The sequence below is a fragment of the Garra rufa genome, chromosome 1, assembly GCF_049309525.1.
Source record: "Garra rufa chromosome 1, GarRuf1.0, whole genome shotgun sequence".
Lineage (NCBI taxonomy): Eukaryota > Metazoa > Chordata > Actinopteri > Cypriniformes > Cyprinidae > Garra > Garra rufa.
This window is the reverse complement of record NC_133361.1, coordinates 106542884-106565891: the sequence shown is the minus strand read 5'-3', so window position 1 is coordinate 106565891 and position 23008 is coordinate 106542884. Positions and strand designations below refer to the sequence as shown.

General features: G+C 41.2%; 4 non-coding genes across 4 annotated transcripts; all 4 read right to left on the bottom strand.

Moving 5' to 3' along the window:
• Positions 1–21507: 21507 nt before the first annotated feature.
• trnav-cac (transfer RNA valine (anticodon CAC)) lies at positions 21508–21580 on the bottom strand. The gene has a single exon. It is a non-coding gene; the product is annotated as a tRNA-Val (tRNA).
• A 126-nt stretch (positions 21581–21706) lies between these two features.
• Positions 21707–21779, bottom strand: trnav-aac (transfer RNA valine (anticodon AAC)). Its single transcript has one exon. It is a non-coding gene; the product is annotated as a tRNA-Val (tRNA).
• A 783-nt stretch (positions 21780–22562) lies between these two features.
• On the bottom strand, positions 22563–22635 carry trnav-cac (transfer RNA valine (anticodon CAC)). The gene has a single exon. It is a non-coding gene; the product is annotated as a tRNA-Val (tRNA).
• Positions 22636–22761: 126 nt separating this feature from the next.
• On the bottom strand, positions 22762–22834 carry trnav-aac (transfer RNA valine (anticodon AAC)). Its single transcript has one exon. It is a non-coding gene; the product is annotated as a tRNA-Val (tRNA).
• Positions 22835–23008: the final 174 nt, after the last annotated feature.

Genomic DNA, 23008 nt, shown 5'->3' with positions numbered 1-23008 from the left:
CAGAGATGCCTCTCCGCGGCCACCAAGGCTGCCATAGACCGCCCAATGGCACGGGCGGTCTCCTTGGTGGCGCGGAGCGCCAGGTCTGCGGTCCTGCGCATCTCTGTGACGCTCACTTCCTCACCGTCACTAAACTCCTTCAGCAGGTCGGCCTGGTATGCCTGGAGCACAGACATGGTGTGTAGGCAACCACCAGCCTGACCTGCTGCCGCATATGCCTTACCCATCAGACCAGACGTGATCTTTAGTGGCCTGGTGGGTAAGGACGGAGCCTTCAGGGACGATGCCAGGCCGGGAGACAGATAGCTCGCTAGTGTCTGCTCGACCTGGGGCATCGCCCTGTAACCGTATTCCTCCATCCCCCCCACATTACCGTAGTAATCAGAGGCGGGGGAGAAGAGACGCGAGGAATACGGTTTTTCCCACGATCTCCTGATCTCTTTGTGGAGATCGGGGAAAAAAGGAAGGCTCCGTTTGGGAGGTGCTGGCTTTGCCCGCAGGAAGCGCTCATCGAGCCTGCTTCCCTGCGGTTCATGATCTTGTGCTGGTGGCCAACTGATGTTAAGCTTGGCCACCGCGCTAGTCAGCACCTCCACTAGCTCCTCGTATTGGGGTGAATGGGGGGGCGGTAGTGGGGTGTCAACGCTCTCAACATCAACCTCCTCGGAGGAAGACAGAAGGAGCGCTGACTCCTCCTCTTGGAGGGAAGGAACCGCAGTGCGGGCTTCCTCATCCAAGAGGAGGTCATACGATCCGCTGGGTGAGGAGAGAGATAGGGGATCACCCGTCTCAACTCCCTCCAGCAGATCTACCTGCGAACCCCATGAGTGCAGCTGCCGCTCCGCCTCAGCGGAAGCGGGGCCAGACCCACGGGGAACGCTAGTGAAAGCCCCCTCCTCAAAGAGGGCTTTCCGGGAACGGAGCAACCGCAGCGGCATTCGCTCGCACTGCGGGCAGCCAGCCCCCTCAAGGGCTGACCTAGCATGCTCCGCTCCCAAGCAGACTACACATAGATCGTGTGTATCCCCACCAACAATGAAACGTTGGCAGGGAGGGACACACTTTCTATGTGGCTGCTGAACCGCCTTAGAACGTGCGTTCTTAAAAGAACGTTTTCCCCCTGGCATTTTGCTCAAATAAAAGTAGTGCAAACTGGCACTAAAAAACAGCAAAATGCAGAACAGACAGACAATAACACAGAGCGCTCTCACTGAATGACAAAAGCTGACGCCAGCTTCAAACGCACGTGCTTATATACTTCCTGGTCGATGACGTCACCGCGCCTGTGACGTCACTCCCGTTTCTCATTGGACGTTGGACATGACTCAGAGTGCGGCCCGCCAATGGCGTTCCCCAAAGTGTCTCAGGACGCAGTGTCGAGTTCCCGGAAGGGAACAGTAATAATACTTTAAAGACTTGTAGTATGTTCTTTATGTTAAAATAAACGTTTTCCTGCTTATTCTAGAAGAGTACATTGAGCCCTTTAAAAACTTTAGAACTAAATTGTGTTTTATTCAAGGAACCAAAATAACACATAATGAAATAGTAGAAACTGACCACATACAGACAATTATTAAACAATAAAGAGTTGTAGTGTTTATTAGGGTCAAGTTAACATTTTCTTATGTGTTCAGGAACAGTCCATCAAGCCTTTTAAAAGCTATTGAACTTCATCATGTGTCATTAAAGAAACCTCGGTAATTAACACAGTAATAGCAAACAAAACTACACTTGAGGCACAAATTGTTTATTAAATTTATACTTCAAACTTCCCGGGGTGACGAAACACGGAAGAGCGACACTAGAGCGTCAGTGGACAAAAGAATATTGCATCCGTATTGGTTTAACACTACCATTGAGAATGAATGGGAAACGGTTTAGGGCTGTTTAGCTAAACTATTCTCGGCTGCCGCGCGGGAGGTCCCCAGTTCGAAACTGGGTGGAAACAGCTACTGGCTTTTTCCAAAATTGCTTAAGCCAGGCTCTGCTGCATTCTTAGTCAACACTACAAAGGCCTCTTCTGCCAAGTAGTGTTAAAAGAAGAGAGGCTCCCCGTCAGGTTTCTGTAGTGGTCATCACGTTCGCTTTACACGCGAAAGGTCCTCGGTTCCAAACTGAGCGGAAACAGCTTTTTGCCTTGGACGTAAAACATTAATTGTTTGCATCGTCAGACGAGAGATTTAGTAATCTTTTCCTTTATAGGTTTTTCAACAAGCGATCACCACGAGATTGCTGGCTGTCTTCTCTGCACAAGTTTCTGTAGTGTAATGGTTATCACGTTCACCTCACACACAAAGGCCAGCCGCACGTAGGTGTAGAGCGCTGACTAGCCAATAGGAACAAAGGACGGCCCATGGAGGCGGGCCGAATAAATTACACACAATTAGAGGTTCGAATCCCGCCTCGGCCACAAATAACGCAAAATGAATTTGTAATCGTCTTTCATGTAGATAAACTCTAAGAACGATTTACATATAATAAACGAACTTTGTGCACAAAGATAAAATAAAACTTTAAATAATTATTCTTGTGTAGAATGTACAAAATGTGCAACAATCTTAATAAACATTTACATTATAATAGGGTGTAGTTATGTTTGATATAGAAAATATTTGAATGTGACTAACTGATAATAACATTTTGATCATATTTTAGACCTCTATGTTTAAAGAGACATTCACTTCATATTTGTATAACTATGTTCAGAAAACCCCTATATATGAAATATAACCAATAAACAGCAAAAAAGTAAGTTTCTAATTTTTATTTATAGGCCTAGTTCAATAATATACATATTATATAAAACTGAAAGAATGTAATTACAGTACAGTACTAACCAAAATATATAATAGTTAAATATATATTAAATAATTATAGATTAAACAACAATAATAAAATCTAAAGTTGTGAAGAACACAGGAAAAACTAGAAAAATATGTTCTTTATTAAATAATTATGACCAATTATGAATGTTTAATAGTAACAGTTATTAACATTTAGTGTTTACAAACCTGAGCAAGATAATAACAATGCAAGTCTATAAAATTAACTTAAGTCTATAAAATTAACTTAAGTCTATAAAAGTCTATTAACAAAACACCAAAACACAATGCAAATGTGGCCAATACTGGTACTTTAATGAACAAATGGGAATAAATGAAACAATTTAAATTTAAAGATTAAATAATAATGATAATAATAACAAAATCTAAAGCTGTTTAAAACACAAGTGGAAAAAAACAATTAAATACAGAGTTTAATAGTAACAGTTATTATACTAACGTTTAGAAAACTAAGCAAGATCAAATAACAATGCAAGTCAATAAAAAAACAAAAAAAAAACAACAACAATGCAAGACAATATTACTTTTGGTATTTTAATGAACAAATAGAAATAAATTAAATAATTTTAAATTATAGAATTAATAATAATAATAATAATAATAATAATAATAATAATAGAAACTTAAGTTGTAGATAATACAGGAAAAGACATGAACAAATATTTTAAAATTAAATAATTATATACAGAGTTTAACAGTAACCGTTATTAACATAAACTGGGCACAAACTGCAAGTCAACAAAATAAAACCCCACTTAAATACAAGGAAATACAATACTTGTGGTATTTCAATGAACAAATAGAAATAAATTAAATAATTAAAAAAATAATAATTTTAAAAGTGCAACAAAATATATATACCCACATACATAACTTTGTGCAAGGATTATTATTGGCAAATGACATGCCCAGACCTCAAATACTGTTTTGTAACACAGTGAAGTCATTTTTTCTTTTCCTCCATCCACCTCTGTTTCTCAGCCTCATAGAACGGAGACTGCTGAAAGTCTCTCCACGACATTTCTGCATTCATTCCCTGAGCCTGATAAAGGGAAAACACTTTAGCAGGACAGTAAATGTATTTGCCAGCCACTCCAGGGAAACCAGCATGTATATGAGGACTGTTGGGTCCTTGTTTTAGTGGCAGGTGGCAGAATCTGCACAAACGACCAGAAGGATGCTCCACTGCTGACTTCCGCTTGCTCCTCTCCTCAGTGACCTTCTTCCTTTCTGCCCCTCTTTGCTTAGAGGCCTCTAGTTCCCGCTGAAAAAAAGGAGTCTCTGCAAAGTCTTCAAAAGGCATTCTTGTGTTCGTCAGGCCCTCTGCTGAATATGTGTCAAATACTTTCTTGGAGCAGTAGAAGTATTTAACATCACTACCTTGATAAAAGAAATGAATTGAGGAGCCATCACCCATGTATCGAGACTTAGGCTGGCCACAGGCTAAACATGATCTAGTTTTTTTTTTTTTGTGGTGCCTGCTGCTGTTGTTGTTGCTGCTGAAAGGCCTGCTGCTTCTCTACGATGTCCTTCACCATCTTCTCGAGTGCTGTCTGGTCCAGAGGGACAGCCTCAGGAACAGTCTTTGCAGGTGGATTGACTGGGGCAGGTGGCAGTACTGTCACTGGGACACTGGTAGTTTCACTACCTGAGTGAAGACGCTGCCACAACTGTTGTGTCTCCAAGAGCTTTTCTGGGCTGGTGTTGAGAGAAGCATTGGTGTTCTTTTTTTTAGCAAGGTGTTTTATGTACCTGCTTATGTGCTGCTTTGTGGTTGAGTGCAGAAGGCTGTTGGGGTCAGTGCAGGCACTCTGTACCATAGCAGCATATTCAGCATCCACCTTTGTAAGTAGGTCCTTGCTCCCATGGTGCTTAGCCAGCAAACTATCAATGGCATTTCTCATTGGATCCGTCCATCTGTTATGGTCCAACACAAAGACTCTGCCACCTGTCTTAATCGGTCCAGTGCGAGCAGCACAGGGAGAAGCAGCTACAGGCAGTGGTGATGTGCTTGGGAGTTCTAAAAGAGATTCACAAAAGTACTAAATTAAGTATTTATTTTTTGTGTGCATAGATGAGGCAGACAGAATACACACATTGACGCCTGTATGCATAATATAATTACCTGCATCTAATAGACACTCCACAGATGTTTGTTCCTTCACTGACACAGCACTTGGAGTGGAAAACTGGTGAAAAATGACTGTGGGGTGGTCTCTGGTTCTGGAGCAAGAGGGGTCTCAGCAGAAGAGGTATCGTCTAAGCATTCCTGAAATTGAGCAAAATGAGTGTAATAAAAAAGTTAGTTTTTTTAATCAATAGTCATAGTCTGTTATCAAAAAAGTTTAAAGGCTCACCTGAGATGGAAATGAGAATGGAATGCCAGATGAAGACACTTCTTGCATCTCTGCATCTCCTAGGTCTGTCTTCATGCTTTTGTGTTTGTCAAAGTCAAGAGGCACAGGTCGACAGCCTGGCTCCACATATTGCAGGCCAAACCTCTCTCTTGTGTCCCTGCTGGAGATGTGCAGAGCTGGATATTTGGGTTGCCCTGTCACTCTTATAGATGCCCTGTTTAACTCCATCATCAAAGCAGGGTCAGACACTCCAGGTAAGACAACCCATAGGCAGCTTCAGGTCCACTAGCCGCTGATAATTCCAGCGCGCCACACCAGTCATTCCCTGTGCCTGGAACAACTCAGGAGAGACGCGATTGCCTGTTACCCACTGAGCCTGGTGAAAATGAAACCCCTCCTGCTGGGAAGTGCCTCTGACGGGGATCCAAATGGGGACAGCAGCTCCATCACCCTTGACATGATTGAGCTGTAGGGTTCCACCATGCCTGTAGAGGATTCCTTCCTCCACCTCAGGGTCACTTAGGCAGCCTCTAAGAATGTGGATACGCTGAATCCACCACATTTTTAACATTGATGGTTTAAAAAGAAAGATGTTGTTGGGATCCTTTGCCAGATGGAAATGGTGAAGCACTTCTTCCACTCTTTGGAGCAGCTCTCTGGGATGTGGCACTTTTGTCCTGCAGTGCTCTCTGATGTGCTGCTTGGTGGGATTAGCAGGCTCGATACCACAGAATTTGTATGCGTTCTTCAGTTTTTCCATGTCACTTTGATCAACTACAGAGAAGGCAGAAGAGAGGAACTGGCAGAATGAGCTGTACAGAGGATGGTGCTCCGAAAAACACTCCCTGGTGAACCGCCGCATACAGTGAAACAAGTCCAGTTTAACAACCATGTCCTCATTGAACTTCCGGCAAGCGGCATGTAAATTCTTGAGGTTTCCTGATGTAACCTCTGCCACAATAGCTTCAGTGGTCCTCCAGGCTTCCCACTGCTGGTGCTCATAAGGTCCTGGGTCCATCACTCTGAAAGCGGCACAGCAGTCCCTAATTACATAAAAGGGGAAAGTTAAATTAAGTTTAATGTATTTGACATGCATAACCTTGATTCATGATTCATACCTGTCCACCCACTGGTACTTGGCCTTGGGAATACCAGCAGCACTGTAGCGATTGGCCAGCCCACAGTACATTGACTCCAGGGAGTGCTCACTTTCACTCTGCAGCATCACCCAGGACAGAATCATCCAGTTCTCATTCATCACAGCATAGGATGACATTGTGCCAGATGAGAGGGTCACTTTTCTAGCAACTTTGCGTGTGTGATCTGACCTGAACACCTGTCCAAAAGTGCCTTGTAGGAGCTGAGTGAGAGCTGCTTCCTGCCGCTGATATTCATGAAGAAGGCACTCTACTAAATAGTGTGCAGAGACAGACACCCCATGCCACCCATCAGTGTCTTCGTAACCCCCAAACGGTCCAGGTGTGTCATCCTTCCTCAGTGCCCCAGTGATGGTTTTCTGACCATACAGCCCTGCTTCAGCATCCCTGAAGTTCTGCACACTGAGAAGGTAGGCCAGATGGGCTCTTTCATATTTAAGGTGAAGCGCCTCAGACAGCTGGTTGGCCATGTCATTAGGGGATTTTCCAGAGCGCCTCAGTTCATCCATTACTGTTTTACAGATTGCCTTCTTATGGGTGAGGAAGGCTGGCAAGATGTTTGTGAATCGCTGTGGTAGCATGTCTAGCCACTGAGGTTTATCAGCGAACCAGTATTTTTTGCATGCCTTACAACACAGACGTGAAGCAAGGATGTAATATTGGCTGGTAGTACCAAGGACCACTCGGGGTCTTCCCACACCAGAGGACACAACATTAGGACTTTGACAGCCGTAGAGACAAGGCAGGATGTAATTGTTCCTAAGCCTTTCCATTATACTGTGCTCAGGTTTCCAAATGAAAAAGGGATGGAGCTGGAAGTATTTGGGTGACGGAAGACCAGTGTTTGTCTCTATAAGCTCAGGCTGAGGTGGATAGCGCCACAAGGAGACCATATTCATGAGGTTTCTTACTGGGTATGATCCTGGCCAGAGCCCCATGGACTCCATCTCTGTCTTCATCCAAATTTTTTGATGAAGAGAACAGTTCCAGCGGCTAATATCTTGCAAGTAGCTGGGAACAGGTGCTTCTGTCTGTGCAGATGGCATTGATGCAGGAGTTGTAGGTGCTGATTGTGCTGCAGGAGATGGTACAGAGCCATCAGTCTGTGAAGAAGGCATACTGGGACTGGGAGGACTAGAGACTGCGCGTGATGTCGGCAGAACTGCATAAATCCCAAAGTAAAAGTAAATTTATTAATTTATATTTATATATATATATATATGTGTGTGTGTGTGTGTGTGTGTGTGTGTGTGTGTGTGTGTGTGCGCACGTGTGTGTAAAACACTGATTGCACATGATATGCATTTAACTGTCTTTACCTTTTTTGGCCAAGTAGCTGGGAACAGGGGCTTTGGTCAGTGCAGACGGCATTGGTGCAGGTGTTGATTGTGTTGTTGCAGGTGGTAAAGAGACTTCACCCCATGGAGAAGGCCTACACACAGGAACTGATGTAGATAGAGGCTGCAGCAGACCTGCATGAAACAGCACAAGGAGGAAATTAAAAACATAACAAAACATCTAATTCACATGATGTGTGGTTAACTATCTTAACCTTTTTTGGTCGAGTAGCTGGGAACAGGGGCTTTGGTCAGTGCAGGCGGCATTGATTGTGTTGTTGCAGGTGGTAAAGAGACTTCACTCCATGGAGAAGGCCTACACACAGGAACTGATGTAGATAGAGGCTGCAGCAGACCTGCATGAAACAGCACAAGGAGAAAATAAAAAAAATATATTAAAACACAGAATGTATACAATGTGTATTTAATTGTCTTGACTACATTAAACTACTAGAATCATTGTTTATTCTATCATTCTATTTATTCTTGTAATGCAAGTTATAATAAACATTCCACAACAACAAATAAGACCAGTTTAAATACCATGCATACAATTCATGAAGTGCACTCACCCTCACCACTGGCATGTTCAACCCTTAACAGTAGTTAGAACAAAAGAACATGTTTTTTAGAACAGGCAAGAACACTGCCAAAAAAACAACTAAGATAATTAAATTCAGACATGGAGGATCAGAAGTCTGTATGTAACAGAATAAGCCTCCAAATCTGATGTGATAAATTAACCTGCTGTAGAAAAGACTGTGGATCCCATGGCTTCAGATGATCCTGAAAATTAAGCATTACAATTTGAATAGTTTTCCTCCAGTGTGTGCAATTTAATGCGTCATAAACATGCTGAACTTGACATGGCTCTGTCTAACACACATGACGTGATTCTTAATTCACTTACTCAGCTGTGTTAGATATTTTGTTGGAGAAAGACTCAGCATAATTTTCTCCAGTTCTTCATCCTCCTCCATCACTATAAAACAAAATCAATGCATCAGTAGGCTTTAATAATCAATATAAGCAAATTTGCATGAATTTTATTAACTTACCAGGCTGATCAGAGGCACTACTGGAAGTAACAGGTGGTCTTCCAGTAGAAGCTGATGGTGATTGCAATGGAGGAGTGTTTATCGTTAGCTGTTTTTGCTGCAGTTTTAGAAGATACTGCTGCAAGTTGTACATTTTGCTGCCTGGAACACACTTCTGCTTCATTATAAAGAAAGCATATCCATCTGCCCTGGTATCCCAAATTTTTCTCCAAGTATCTTTTGCTCTTGTTCCAAATCCAACAGTATTGTCATCCTCTATCAAAACTGGCACTGGATTTGGCTTTTGAGACAGATACCGTTTAAGATCCTCAATTTCCTTAAAGCTTCTTGAGTATTCAAGAAAGGAAATGAGGCTGTCCTTGCAAGGACCCTCTGGGTTAAACTGCCCAGCCTGTTCTTCTTCCTCAACCTTATCGAACAGGTACAAAGCATAGCCGACATCATTCTCCAATAACCACCTGAAAGGCTTGCCCTTGTACTTGCCGAACTGAAGAATGTATTCTCCCAACACCTCTTGCCTGTCAGAGACATCCCCTCCTCTCTGTAAGACAACAGAACGGGCATTTCCGGCAACATGGCACTTCCGGCTTTGCTACTGTTCGGACGCTTTTGCTTACTGCTCCGCGCTTTGCTCCCTACTTTTGAACTTTTCTCCGATTTTTCAAATATTTAACTTCAGCAGATGAGCACAGTGCTCATACAACACATTTTTGATACAAATATCACGAAAAAAGGAGACTTTTTGCCTCCCACTGCCAGCAGTTTATATTCCGGAGACGGGAAAACACAGCTGCCTACTTTCAACAGACAAGAAAGAAAATGCCTCTTCTGGAATCTACTTGCTGCACAAACTGCCACAGACTTCTACAAAGGATTGTGATTTTAGAAACAAAGTTACTTGCTGGACTTCCAAAACAGGCGGAACACACAGAAGATCATCATCACGGACCCCCTCAGCATACAGCCGGTGAGTCCTGTGAATCTAGTCAATATCGACAGTTTAGAAATGTAGAGGAACAAGCCAAAACTGATCGACACACAAATCGATGGCAAAAACAGGGAGCGAGACCCAAAGGCACTCGAGACATCAGACTATCAAGAGTATCTCGTATTGCTGCGGTATCATCCTCTACCCCAGATATGGCCACGACAAGGCTTGCAAAAACTGTTGTTTTACCACCCCCTATACAGCTAGAAAACAGATTTGATGCATTAATGAATGTGGGTGAGGAATCCCCAAATGTGACTGAACATATATCATGTCAGCCAACTGCTAACATTGCTATAAACAGGCGCGCAAGGTCGAGCAGACAGCGGCACTCAGCTCAGAGCGCAGCCGAGCCCAGGACTCTGATAGTGGGGGACTCCATTATCAGAAATATCAGTAGCAGAACTACAACTACATGCTGCTGTCCTCAAGCAACCGTCTCTGATGTGAACAAAGAACTTCCGAACATTCTAATGAAGCACAAGACTGCAAATCGAATCATCATCCATGTGGGAAAGAACGATATTCGGAAAGAGCAGTCAGAACTCCTAAAGAAGGATTTCGGTGAACTCATTGAAACACTTCAAAGACTTGAAATTCAGTCGTTCATCAGTGGACCACTCCCAGCAAGGGGAACTAACATGTTTTCACGGTTGCTTGGACTGAATACCTGGCTACAAAGAACCTGCAGTCTAAAAGGAGTCAACTTCATTGACAACTTCAATCTTTTCTGGGGCCATAGAGAACTGTTCAAACTGGACGGCCTTCACCCAAACAAACTTGGTGCCAGAGTGCTTAAGGACAATATCTACTTTTCACTCCGGCATCCTTCAGTAGAATGTGTGAGTCTACCCAACATGAATGGCACACACACACTTGGACAAAGTGACGACAGGACATCTTATCAGCTTCAGAGTCATCATGTGGCCAACACAACCAACAAGGACACTGACAACGCCACGCAGCCACAACAAGCACTGCTTATGGACACTTTACTGGCTGAGCCCTGCGCACAGAGCTTATCACAGACAGACTCAACACCGAAGGACGACTTTCTGGTAAACAGTCAGAGAAGCCAGGACAACAACATTTTCCAGCCACCGGAAACTCCAGAGCCAGAGCTCCATTCACCAGACACATTATCCCTCTCTCCAGCATCTCCACTTCTAAGCTTCTCACAGAAAATGGAGGAACTGGTATATGCTGGAACCAGACTCTCCCACTCTTTTGCTGCAAGCCCCCAGTTATCAACTAAAAAACGGCAGGCGCCACAACCACCAAAACCTGTGGGCCCAGCTCACCCTCCTCCACCTGTGAGAGCTCTCCGGCCGCTGCCACAACGCCAGGGCTCAAACCCTCCTGCACCTGCTGTGAGTGAACCAAAAACAACTGATAACAGCTCTCAGTGATATGTGTCGGGTCCCCGCTACGGTAACAGCAACAATCAGGAATGTTTACAAAACAAGCGGGAACCCAGTGTGCCTGTAGCTTTCCCTATTTCTGTTTTAATATGTGATAGAAAGTCTAAGGCCCTCTCAAATCGTAAAGTTCACACATCTAATCTGAGGCTTATTAGGCATCAAACTAAGATTGCTCTAGAGACAAAAAGTGATGCCATCAAGCTAGCATTTTTAAATGTTCGCTCACTAAAAAATAAATCACTTCTGATCAATGATTTTATAACCACAAACAACCTGGATTTTATGTTTTTAAATGAAACATGGTTAGAAGACAGCGCTTATCAAACAGTCCTCAATGAAACAGCCCCTCCTAGATTTATTTTCATGAATGTCTGCAGAGCTGTTAAGAGAGGCGGCGGCGTAGCTGCCCTATTTAAAGATGTCTATGAATGCAAACAAGTGTCATTTGGTCAGTACTTGTCTTTTGAATATCTAGGGATTGTGCTGAAAGGTGCTCGCATTCTGTTTATCATTATTTACAGGCCCCCAAAATACTCTCCAGCCTTTGTTGAAGAGTTCACAGAACTGCTATCAATGATTTGTTCAGAGTTTGACTGTTTTGCTATTGCAGGGGATTTTAATGTTCACATAGACAATGCAGAAAGCAAAACTACAAAAGAAATTATAACAGTTTTGAACACGTTTGACCTGATTCAGCATGTGCATGGGCCCACACACAATCGTGGACACACTCTTGATTTACTCATCAGTAAGGGTCTAAACATTTCATCCACTGTTATCAAGGATGTAGCACTATCTGATCACTTCTGTATTTTCTTTGATATATTGATCTCTGCTACCACTGAATCTAGATCTGTCTCTGTCAGGAAGAGATGCATTAACGATAACACGAGTGTGCTATTTATGAAGGCTATATCTTCGATGCCAAGCATTTCTGCAGACTCTGTTGATTTTCTCCTGGACTCCTTTAACTCAAAAGTTAAGAATGTCATTGATGACATTGCACCTATAAAAAACAGAAAGATAATTGGACAGAAATCACCGTGGAGAAAATCAACAGCAGTACAGATAATAAAAAGACAATGCAGAAAAGCTGAGCGGATGTGGCGGAAGACAAAACTTGAAATTCACTATAGCATCTATAAAGACAGCCTTCATGCTTTCAATGTTGAACTAGGTAAAGCTAGACAAACATTCTTCTCAAACCTTATAAACAGCAACTTAAACAACACTCGCACTCTTTTTGCTACCGTTGAGAGACTAACAAACCCCCCTAGTCAGATCCCTTGTGAACTGTTCTCTGACAGCAAGTGCGATGAGTTTGCTTCCTTCTTTTCTGAGAAGATCAATAATATCAGAAAGACAATTAGCACACCCTCAAGTTATGCAGAGGTCAGACAGATTCGACCGCAATTTCAAAAAGAAGTCATTATGTCTACTTTTGAAGAAATCGATAGCAACATTTTGGAAGAAACAGTAAAGCACCTCAAATCGTCAACCTGCCACCTCGACACACTTCCCACATCTTTTTTCAAAAGTGTGCTTAGCTGTTTAGAAGCAGATCTTTTAAAAGTGGTGAACACCTCACTTCTTTCTGGGACTTTTCCAAACTCCCTGAAAACTGCAGCCGTTAAGCCCCTTCTGAAAAAGAAAAATCTTGATAACACCATATTGAGCAACTATAGACCAATATCAAATCTTTCTTTCATAACCAAGATTATTGAAAAGGTTGTTTTCAATCAGCTGAACCACTACATAAACTCAAATGGATACCTGGACCATTTCCAATCTGGCTTCAGACAACATCATAGCACAGAGACAGCGCTCATAAAGATAATAAATGATATTCGCCTAAATTCAGATTCTGGCAAAATATCAGTGCTGGTATTACTAGATCTCAGTGCTGCGTTCGACACTGTCGATCATAACATTCTTTTAGATAGACTGGAAAACTGGGTCGGGCTTTCTGGGATGGTTCTCAAATGGTTCAGGTCATACTTAGAAGGGAGAGGCTATTACGCAAGTATAGGAGAACATAAGTCTAAGTGGACGTCCATGACATGCGGAGTCCCACAAGGCTCAATTTTAGCGCCGCTGCTGTTCAGCCTGTATATGCTCCCACTAAGTCAAATAATGAGAAAGAACAAAATTGCATATCACAGCTATGCAGATGATACCCAGATTTACCTAGCCTTATCGCCAAATGACTACAGCCCCATTGACTCTCTCTGCCAATGCATTGATGAAATTAACAGTTGGATGTGCCAAAACTTTTTACAGTTAAACAAGGAGAAAACGGAAGTCATTGCATTTGGAAACAAAGATGAAGTTCATAAGGTAAATGCGTACCTTGACACTAGGGGTCAAAAAACAAAAAATCAAGTCAAGAATCTGGGTGTGATTCTGGAGTCAGACCTCAGTTTCAGTAGCCATGTTAAAGCAGTAACTAAATCAGCATATTATCATCTTAAAAACATTGCAAGAATTAGATGTTTTGTTTCCCGTCAAGATTTGGAGAAACTTGTTCATGCCTTTATCACCAGCAGGGTAGACTATTGTAATGGTCTCCTCACCGGCCTTCCCAAGAAGACCATTAGACAGCTGCAGCTCATACAGAACGCTGCTGCCAGGATTCTGACTAGAACCAAAAAAATCAGAGCATATTACACCAGTCCTTAGGTCCTTACACTGGCTTCCAGTTATGTTTAGGATAGATTTTAAAGTACTTTTACTTGTTTATAAAGCACTCAATGGCCTAGGACCTACATACATTGCAGATATGCTCACTGAATATAAACCTAACAGACAACTCAGATCACTAGGATCGAGTCAGTTAGTGATATCAAGAGTTCACAAAAAACAAGGGGAATCCGCTTTTAGCTATTATGCCGCCCGCAGTTGGAATCAGCTTCCAGAAGAGATCAGATGTGCTAATACATTAGCCACATTTAAATGCAGACTCAAAACTCACCTGTTCAGTTGTGCATTTATTGAATGAGCACTGTGCTACGTCCGAACAGTTTGCATTATTTTATGTATAATCATTTTTTTTTTTTTTTTTATTCTTTATTTTTCCATTGCATTCAGAAACAGACATTCACAGTATACACATTACGTGCACATATTTCTTGCATCTGTTGTCTGCCCTAATTGCCGACATAGTAAACATACAGCTATAGCAACAGTTGAAACTAACAGACAACAAAAAAAAAAAAAAACAACACAAGACATACAACTATGTACAGATATGGAGTGATCTTACTCTTGCATACTCTCATACATCATAAGTACTGGTTTGTGAAAATAAAATCTGGCCTATGAGGCGTGACATATTTGACCCAGTTTTCCCAATATGATGTAAATTTATCCAATTTGTGATTAACAAAAGCTGTTATCCTTTCCATTTTATAGATGTCCATTGTAATATCCATCCATATATTTATGGTTGGGCTCTCCGGTGATAACCATTTTCTGGTAATACTCTTTTTACAGGCCACCAGCAAAATATTTACTAAATGTTTATCCCTTTTCGGCCATTCCTGAGGTACGTGTCCAAAAAACATAGTCTTACTCTCAAGGGGCATTTCACATTTGAAGATATACTGTAGAGCGTTGTGTATTTCTCTCCAATAGTCCCTCAAAACAGAGCAGTCCCAAAAAATATGGTAGTGGTTTGCACTTTGATTTCCACAGTTCCTCCAGCAGACAGGGGAGTTATTATCATAGTGAGACTTCTGGGAGGGTGTTATAAAGTACCTAATCAGGCTCTTCCAGCCGAATTCCCTCCATTTTTGGGAGCTGGTACACCTCCATTGATACCTCCATATTGCCGTCCATTCTTCCTCAGATATATTTATCCCTCCTTCCTTCTCCCATTTTATTTTAATATATGAAGTTGAATGTGATTTCAAGTCCAGTAGACCCTTATACAGACATGAAACAATTCTATCAATAGTTTCTGAGTTATAACTTTTTATGAACAAATCAATCAAACGTGTGCCTGTCTTTGTTACATTTTTCATCTTCGTATCAACATAATGCCGTAGCTGCAGGTATCGATGGAAATCTTGTTTTTCTAATAAGTATGTCCTTTTAAGCGATTCAAAACTAAGCAATTTTCCATCTTTCATTATACTACATAGGTCTGTTATACCCTTAGCTATCCAATCCTTGAAACTAGAATCCAATTTATTAGGTATGAACTCTGAGTCGTAAGCACACCATTTAAGAGCTATAATGTTGGCCTCGAGTTTATGTTCCTTTATGATTGTTTTCCATGTTTTAAGGGTCCATTTCACCCATGGGTTATCAATATTATTTATGTAGGTTTGTAAGTTATTATCAGCTAAAGTTGCCTGAATGGGAATGGGCAACATTTTTTCTTCAAGATTTTTCCATTGGGCAGTGTATGACGGGTTACACCAGCATATCACTGCTCTCATCTGCGCTGCAAAATAATAATATCTGAAAAAAGGCAAGCCCCATCCTCCCTTTTGCTTAGCCAGCTGTAAAGTTTTGAGGCGAACCCTTGGTCTTTTACCTTGCCATATATACCTAGATAACATTTTGTCCCACTCGTTAAACTGATTTTGGTTAATCTCTATTGGTAGGGTTTGAAATAAATATAAGAATCTTGGCAATATATTCATTTTGATGGAGTCAATTCTTGAGCTAAGGCTAAAGAAAGGAGTTAAATTCCATCTTGCGATGTCGTCCTTTATTTTTTTATGAATAGGTAAATAATTCTGTTCAAATAATTTTGTAAGATCTTTTGGTAGGTTGATGCCTAGGTATTTAAAAGACTCTGTTTGCCATGCCAAGGGATAACTACGTTTTATTTCTTCTGGTGGGCTATAATTATATGAGAGTAGCTGGGTTTTACCTATATTGATTTTGTACCCTGATAATTGGCCGTATTGTTCAAATGAATGCATCAGTTTAGGTAAAGAGTACGTTGGGTGTCCAAGATAGACCAGAATGTCATCTGCGTAACAGGCCAATTTATATTCCGTCCCTTTAATAATGATTCCCTTGATGTCTTCGTTTTGTCTAATGAATTGATCTAGTGGTTCCAAATATAATGCGAAGAGTAATGGTGACCATGCACAGCCCTGTCTGGTGCCCCTTTCTAGGGTAAAGCTGTTAGATAAATATCCATTGATTTTAATCCTAGCGATGGGGTTGTCATATAGTGCCTGTATAGTTTTAATAGTTGTACCATGGAAACCAAATTTATATAATACCCTGTAGAGAAAATTCCAATTGACAGAATCAAAGGCTTTTTCAGCGTCTACGCTTATCACAATTGCTTTAATTTTGTTTTTTTGTATATGGTCCATAATATGTAGTGTCTTTCGTATATTGTCTTGTGTTTGGCGTTGATGTATGAAACCTGTCTGGTCGTTATGTATCAATGTTGGTAGAAACTCTTCTAATCGTTTGGCCATGATAGACGTAAAAAGTTTATAGTCCACATTAAGAACAGAAATTGGCCTATAAGATCCACATTCCAATTTATCCTTGCCTTCTTTTGGTATGGCTGAAATTATTGCCTCCTTCCAGCTGGGTGGCGTTTGTGCCTTTTTCAAAGCCCAATTCAATGTGGGAAGTAGAACGGGTATTAATTCTTTTTTAAATTCTTTATACCACTCTGCAGTGTAACCATCAGATCCTGGTGACTTGCTTAATTTAAGCCTACTAATTGCAGCTATTAATTCTTCTTCAGTTATGTCCGCTGTCATGGTTTGATTTTGTTCTTCATCAAGGGTGGGTAGGTCTAGGGAGTTCAGGAAGCTGTCAATCTGAGTTACAGTCCCACCAGGGACTTCAGAGTATAAGGTTTTATAGAATATTTCAAAAGCTTCCTGAATTTCATTTAATTTATTTTTTATCACTTTTGTTCTTGGGTCCCTAATTTTATGAATTGTGTTTTCCGCTATCTTTTTTTTCAGTTTCCACGCCAGTATTTTCGTAGATTTAAAGCCGCTTTCATAGTGTCTCTGTTTCAGAAACATTAAATTTTTCTTAATTTCTTGTGTGGCTAGATTATTAATTTCATTCCTAATATTTTTAATTTCTCTTAATGTATCCTGTGCAGAATCTCCTTTATGTTTTCTTTCTAGTTCCTTTAGTTTGTTTTTTAGGTCCTCTAATTTTCTGTTCCTATTTTTTTTCTTGAATGAGGATATTGATATAATTTTCCCTCTTAGTACGGCCTTCAAAGTATCCCATAATATGGGAGGTGAGACCTCTCCAGTATCATTGAGCTCTAAAAAGAAACTGATTTCTGATTTAATTTGTGCCTTAAAGGATGAATCATTTAACAGGCTTGAGTTCAATTTCCATGTATTATTCTTTAACCGTAGGTCAAAATCAACAGATAGATATATTGGTGCATGGTCACTTAGATCTATCGTCCCCATTCCACAAGAATGTATTTTATGCTTATCTTTGGCAAATGTTATAAAATAATCTATCCTTGTATATATAGAGTGAGAAGCAGAATAATGAGTGTAATCCCTTCTGTTAGGGAAAAGGTCTCGCCATATGTCAATTAAGCCTACCTCCTCCAGAAGTACATTTACCTTCTTATATAGGGATTTCGTATCATGAGTTTTCCTACTAGATGAGTCTAACTTTGGCTGTAAATGTATATTTAAATCCCCTCCACAGATCAAAAGGCCTTCTGTTTCTGTTACCATAATATTAATGATTTTTTGGAAAAAAACAATGTCACTCCCTGGGGGGGCATAAACGTTCAAAAGGGTGATTGGATTCCCGTCTATCTTTCCTTTTACTAAAATAAATCTGCCTTCTTTATCACCCAATTCGGATACTTTTTCAAAATTTAGTTTGCTTGAAATAAGGATTGCAACTCCTCTCCTATGTCCTGATTTGTATGAGGAAAAGAACAAGTTAGTGAAGCCCATTCTCTTTAATTTTACGTGCTCCTTATCTGACAGGTGGGTCTCCTGTAAGTACGCTATATGGGCTTGTTCTGCTCTTACTTTAGATAGAATTTTGCTACGTTTAATTGGGTTTAACAGCCCATTAACATTAAAAGAAATAAATTTTACTTTGTCACTAGCCATACGTATTTACTGTGTGTCCACAAAATAAACAACATAGAACTTAGTAGATCTACTCCCTGAACAAACAAAAGCATCGAACATATGCAACAGATAAAGAAATAAAGCTGTGATTCCAAGGCTGGGGTCTCTAACAAATGACCCTGGTCTGAGCTAGGAATAACATCTAGCTGTGAGGGAGAGCCTCTCCCACCTGTGGGCTGAGGGCCCCCACCATGGCACTTGGAGAAAAGGGGAGAAAAGTCTCTGTTCATTACGCAGAAAGTGTGTCCTTATGCATCCCTCGCTTATATATATATATACATATATATATTTCTCACCCAGCTGGGGTAGCGGTATGTGCAAATATTTTGAGGTGAGCGTAACACCGCATGTTTTGAGTTCAGTTTAGTTTTACCTCACTTTAGAAGTCAATCAGTACTTATAACTCCTCTGAAGAGGGTGTGACCTGTCTTCTGAAGGCTCGCAGTCTCTCCCTGATGTTTTTCTCTCGCTCCTCATCTGTCCCTCGCCGGTTCGACCCTCCCGCTGTTTCCCAGGCGGTGCGGGACAGCTGCTCAGCCAGACTCTCCTTCGGTATAATAACGCTGACTGGTAGCCCTCTGTCCTTCATGTCTGTGGTCGCCTCCTCCGCTGTCTGATACAGACGTGTTCCATCCTCATAAAACACTCGTAATTTAGCCGGGAACGGAGTGTGGAAGCGGATATTTTTCTGCTTTAAAACCCGCTTCGCCTCTGCATATTCCTTCCTCTTCTGCAGTACTGCTGGAGGGTAATCCTGGTCAAAGTATATAAGCCTCCCGTTCAGAAAAACCTTCTTCTTTTCCCAAGCTCTGCGTAGGATCTCTTCTTTAACCTTATAGCGGAGGAATTTGACTATTATTGACCGCGGTTTGTCTTGCCTGTCTCCGGCGGGTCTTGGAGCCAGCGCCCGATGCGCCCTCTCAATGTCGAGCTCCACGGTAGGGTTTATCCCCAGCGTGTCCTGTAATAGTTTTTCCACAAAGTCCATCATAGACGACCCCTCGGCTCCTTCAGGAACATTATATATCCTTAAATTCTCCCGCCGGGATCTTCCTTCATGATCGATTAGCTTGTTTTCTTGTTGGTGTATGACTTTTATCACCTTATTCAGCACTTGCTCCAGATTTTGAACGCGGTCTTCCACTTTTTCAATTCGTATCTCTGCCTCCGCTATTTTTTGGTTAACGCTGGTAATCTCTGATTTAATATCGTTCAGTTGTTCTTTTGTGTCTCTTCGGAAGTCCCGAATCTCCTCCAAAACTTTTGCCAGGCTTGCGGCAGCACATGAGGGGGCTGGGTTAGCATTAGCTTCGCCATGCTGTCCCTTCGTAGGAGAGCTGTTCTCCGAGTTTTCTGCATTTGCAGTTTCTGCGGCGGTGGTTTCTTTGTTTGCACGCGACTTCCCCATTCTTGCCCCTCTTGTCTGTTCGAGTAATATCTGAAGATCTGGTATTTGACGGTCTAAAGGGGCGAAATAACTATTTTCGCGAGGGAGCTGTTACTTTAGGCTGCCATTCAGGATGATGACGTCACCGGAACCCCTATGTATAATCATTTTACTGTTTTAATTAATTTGAAATCATTTTCTTTTTTTTAAAATCATCTTAAATGTTCTTAATTTTGTTTTTATTGTTGTGATTATTATTTTAAATTTTTATGCTATTGTGATTTTAATTCCTTTTTATGTACAGCACTTTGAATTGCCATTGTGTATGAAATGTGCTATATAAATAAACTTGCCTTGCCTTGCCTTTGCCTTGCATTCATCCTGACCAGATCTTCTCTTTGAGGTGTTGACTTATCCTGCAGTGAAGGGTTGTCTTTAATTCTTTTTGCCTCTTCTGATGGGTCCCGGCGTAAATGACCCGATGGTCCTTTCCTGAAAGACACCTTGACTGTCCCAGGAAAAAAAACTGTTTTCTTCATGATGCTGCTCTGAAATCATGGCCACATGAAAATACATAATATAATGAAATAAGACATCAGCATCAGTTATATATAAAATAGTTATTTTAAATTGTAATAATATTTAATAATATAACTGTTTATTAGCTGAATAAATGCAGACTTAGAGCATAAGATACTTTAAATTTAAAGTAATGTTTAATAAATTTGTGTTATGTAATATTTATTATATATTTCGTTTAATATATGTGTGAGTGTGTATATAAAAATATTTAATATGCAAATGTATATATAAAAACAAGTTTAACTAATTAAAAATGTTGTTTTATACACACCTTTTAAATTATAACAGTAAATTACATGCACTTTTTTGTCATTTAAAGGTAATATATGTGTGTAATACATATTAATTACATTATAAGTATCTTATCAATGTTAACATTTGTTTAAACATTTGAAGTACATAGTAAGAGATCAATGATGAAACATTCACTCTCACAAAACCAATACATGAGAATATACATGCAATTTATATGATTTTGTAAATACAATACAGTAAGTTAATACTGCTAAAGTATAGCATTCAACTTACCTTCTCGGTTTGACGGCTTTAATTGCGTTGATCTCGAACTCGACGTAAAAACAGCGGTCATCTGAGCGGTCACTTTTTGAAAAAAGGTAAAGTGTGAGCAAAGGTACTTTTGACAATAAATTCTTGTCAGCAAAATAGTTTTGTTTTGTACAACAATTCGGTAAACAGATACCCACCGATCGTAAAACTGTTCTCCCCTCCTCCACTCACAGCGAATGATTGACAGATGACACTAGACTTCTTAAATTCCCCGCCACGGGAAAAGGCGAAACAGCGCCATGAAATCTACACGTGGCCAAATATATATAGCATCCGTAGTGTTAAGCACTACCGTTAAGAATGAATGGGAAAAGTTAAGGGAAGTTAAGCTTAACTATTTTCGGCTGCCGTTCGTATGTGAGGTGAATGTGATAACCATTGCACTACAGAAACTTGTGCAGAGAAGACAGCCAGCAATCTCGTGGTGATCGCTTGTTGAAAAACCTATAAAGGAAAAGATTAATAAATCTCTCGTCTGACGATGCAAACAATTAATGTTTTACATCCAAGGTAAAAAGCTGTTTCCGCTCAGTTTGGAACCGAGGACCTTTCGCGTGTAAAGCGAACGTGATGACCACTACAGAAACCTGACGGGGAGCCTCTCTTCTTTTAACACTACTTGGCAGAAGAGGCCTTTGTAGTGTTGACTAAGAATGCAGCAGAGCCTGGCTTAAGCAAATTTGGAAAAAGCCAGTAGCTGTTTCCACCCAGTTTCGAACTGGGGACCTTTCGCGTGTGAGGCGAACGTGATAACCACTACACTATGGAAACTTGCAAAAAGTACACAGCCAGCAATCTCCTGGTGATCGCTTGCTGTAAAACGAATAAAGGAAAAGATAACTAAATCCCTCCCCTGACTTTGCAAACAGTTCATGTTTACCCACAAAAGAGAAACACTGTTTCTGCTCGGTTTCGAACCGAGGACCTTTCGCGTGTTAGGCGAACGTGATGACCACTACACTACAGAAACTTGATTACGATCCACCGTTCTTTTAACTCGGCTTGGCAGAAGGCCTTTGTAGTGTTGACGAAGAAAGCAACAGATCCCTACTTAAGCAATTTTGGAAAAAGCCACCAGCTGTTACCACCAAGTTTCGAACTGGAGACCTTTCGCATGAGCCAAACGTGACAACCACTACACTATGGAATCCTTCGCAGAGACGACTGCCAGCAATCTCCTGGTGATCGCTTGTGGAAGAGCGAACTAAGGAAAAGATAATTAAACACCTCACCTGACTTTGCAAACATTTCATGTTTTCCCACAAAAGAGAAACTCTGTTTCTGCTCGGTAAATCCACTTGGCAGAAGGCATTTGTAGTGTTTACGAAGAAAGCAGTAGATCCCTACTTAAACAATTTTGGAAAAAGCCAACAGCTGTTTCAAAACAGTTTCAAACTGGGGACCTTTCGTGTGTGAGGTGAACGTGATAACCATTACACTACAGAAACTTGTGCAGAGAAGACAGCCAGCAATCTCGTGGTGATCGCTTGTTGAAAAACCTATAAAGGAAAAGATTACTAAATCTCTCGTCTGACGATGCAAACAATTAATGTTTTACGTCCAAGGCAAAAAGCTGTTTCCGCTCAGTTTGGAACCGAGGACCTTTCGCGTGTAAAGCGAACGTGATGACCACTACAGAAACCTGACGGGGAGCCACTCTTCTTTTAACACTACTTGGCAGAAGAGGCCTTTGTAGTGTTGACTAAGAATGCAGCAGAGCCTGGCTTAAGCAATTTTGGAAAAAGCCAGTAGCTGTTTCCACCCAGTTTCGAACTGGGGACCTTTCGCGTGTGAGGCAAACGTGATAACCACTACACTATGGAAACTTGCAAAAAGTACACAGCCAGCAATCTCCTGGTGATCGCTTGCTGTAAAACGAATAAAGGAAAAGATAACTAAATCCCTCCCCTGACTTTGCAAACAGTTCATGTTTACCCACAAAAGACAAACACTGTTTCTGCTCGGTTTCGAACCGAGGACCTTTCGCGTGTTAGGCGAACGTGATGACCACTACACTACAGAAACTTGATTAGGATCCACCGTTCTTTTAACTCGGCTTGGCAGAAGGCCTTTGTAGTGTTGACGAATAAAGCAACAGATCCCTACTTAAGCAATTTTGGAAAAAGCCACCAGCTGTTGCCACCCAGTTTCGAACTGGGGACTTTTCGCATGAGGCGAACGTGACAACCACTACACTAT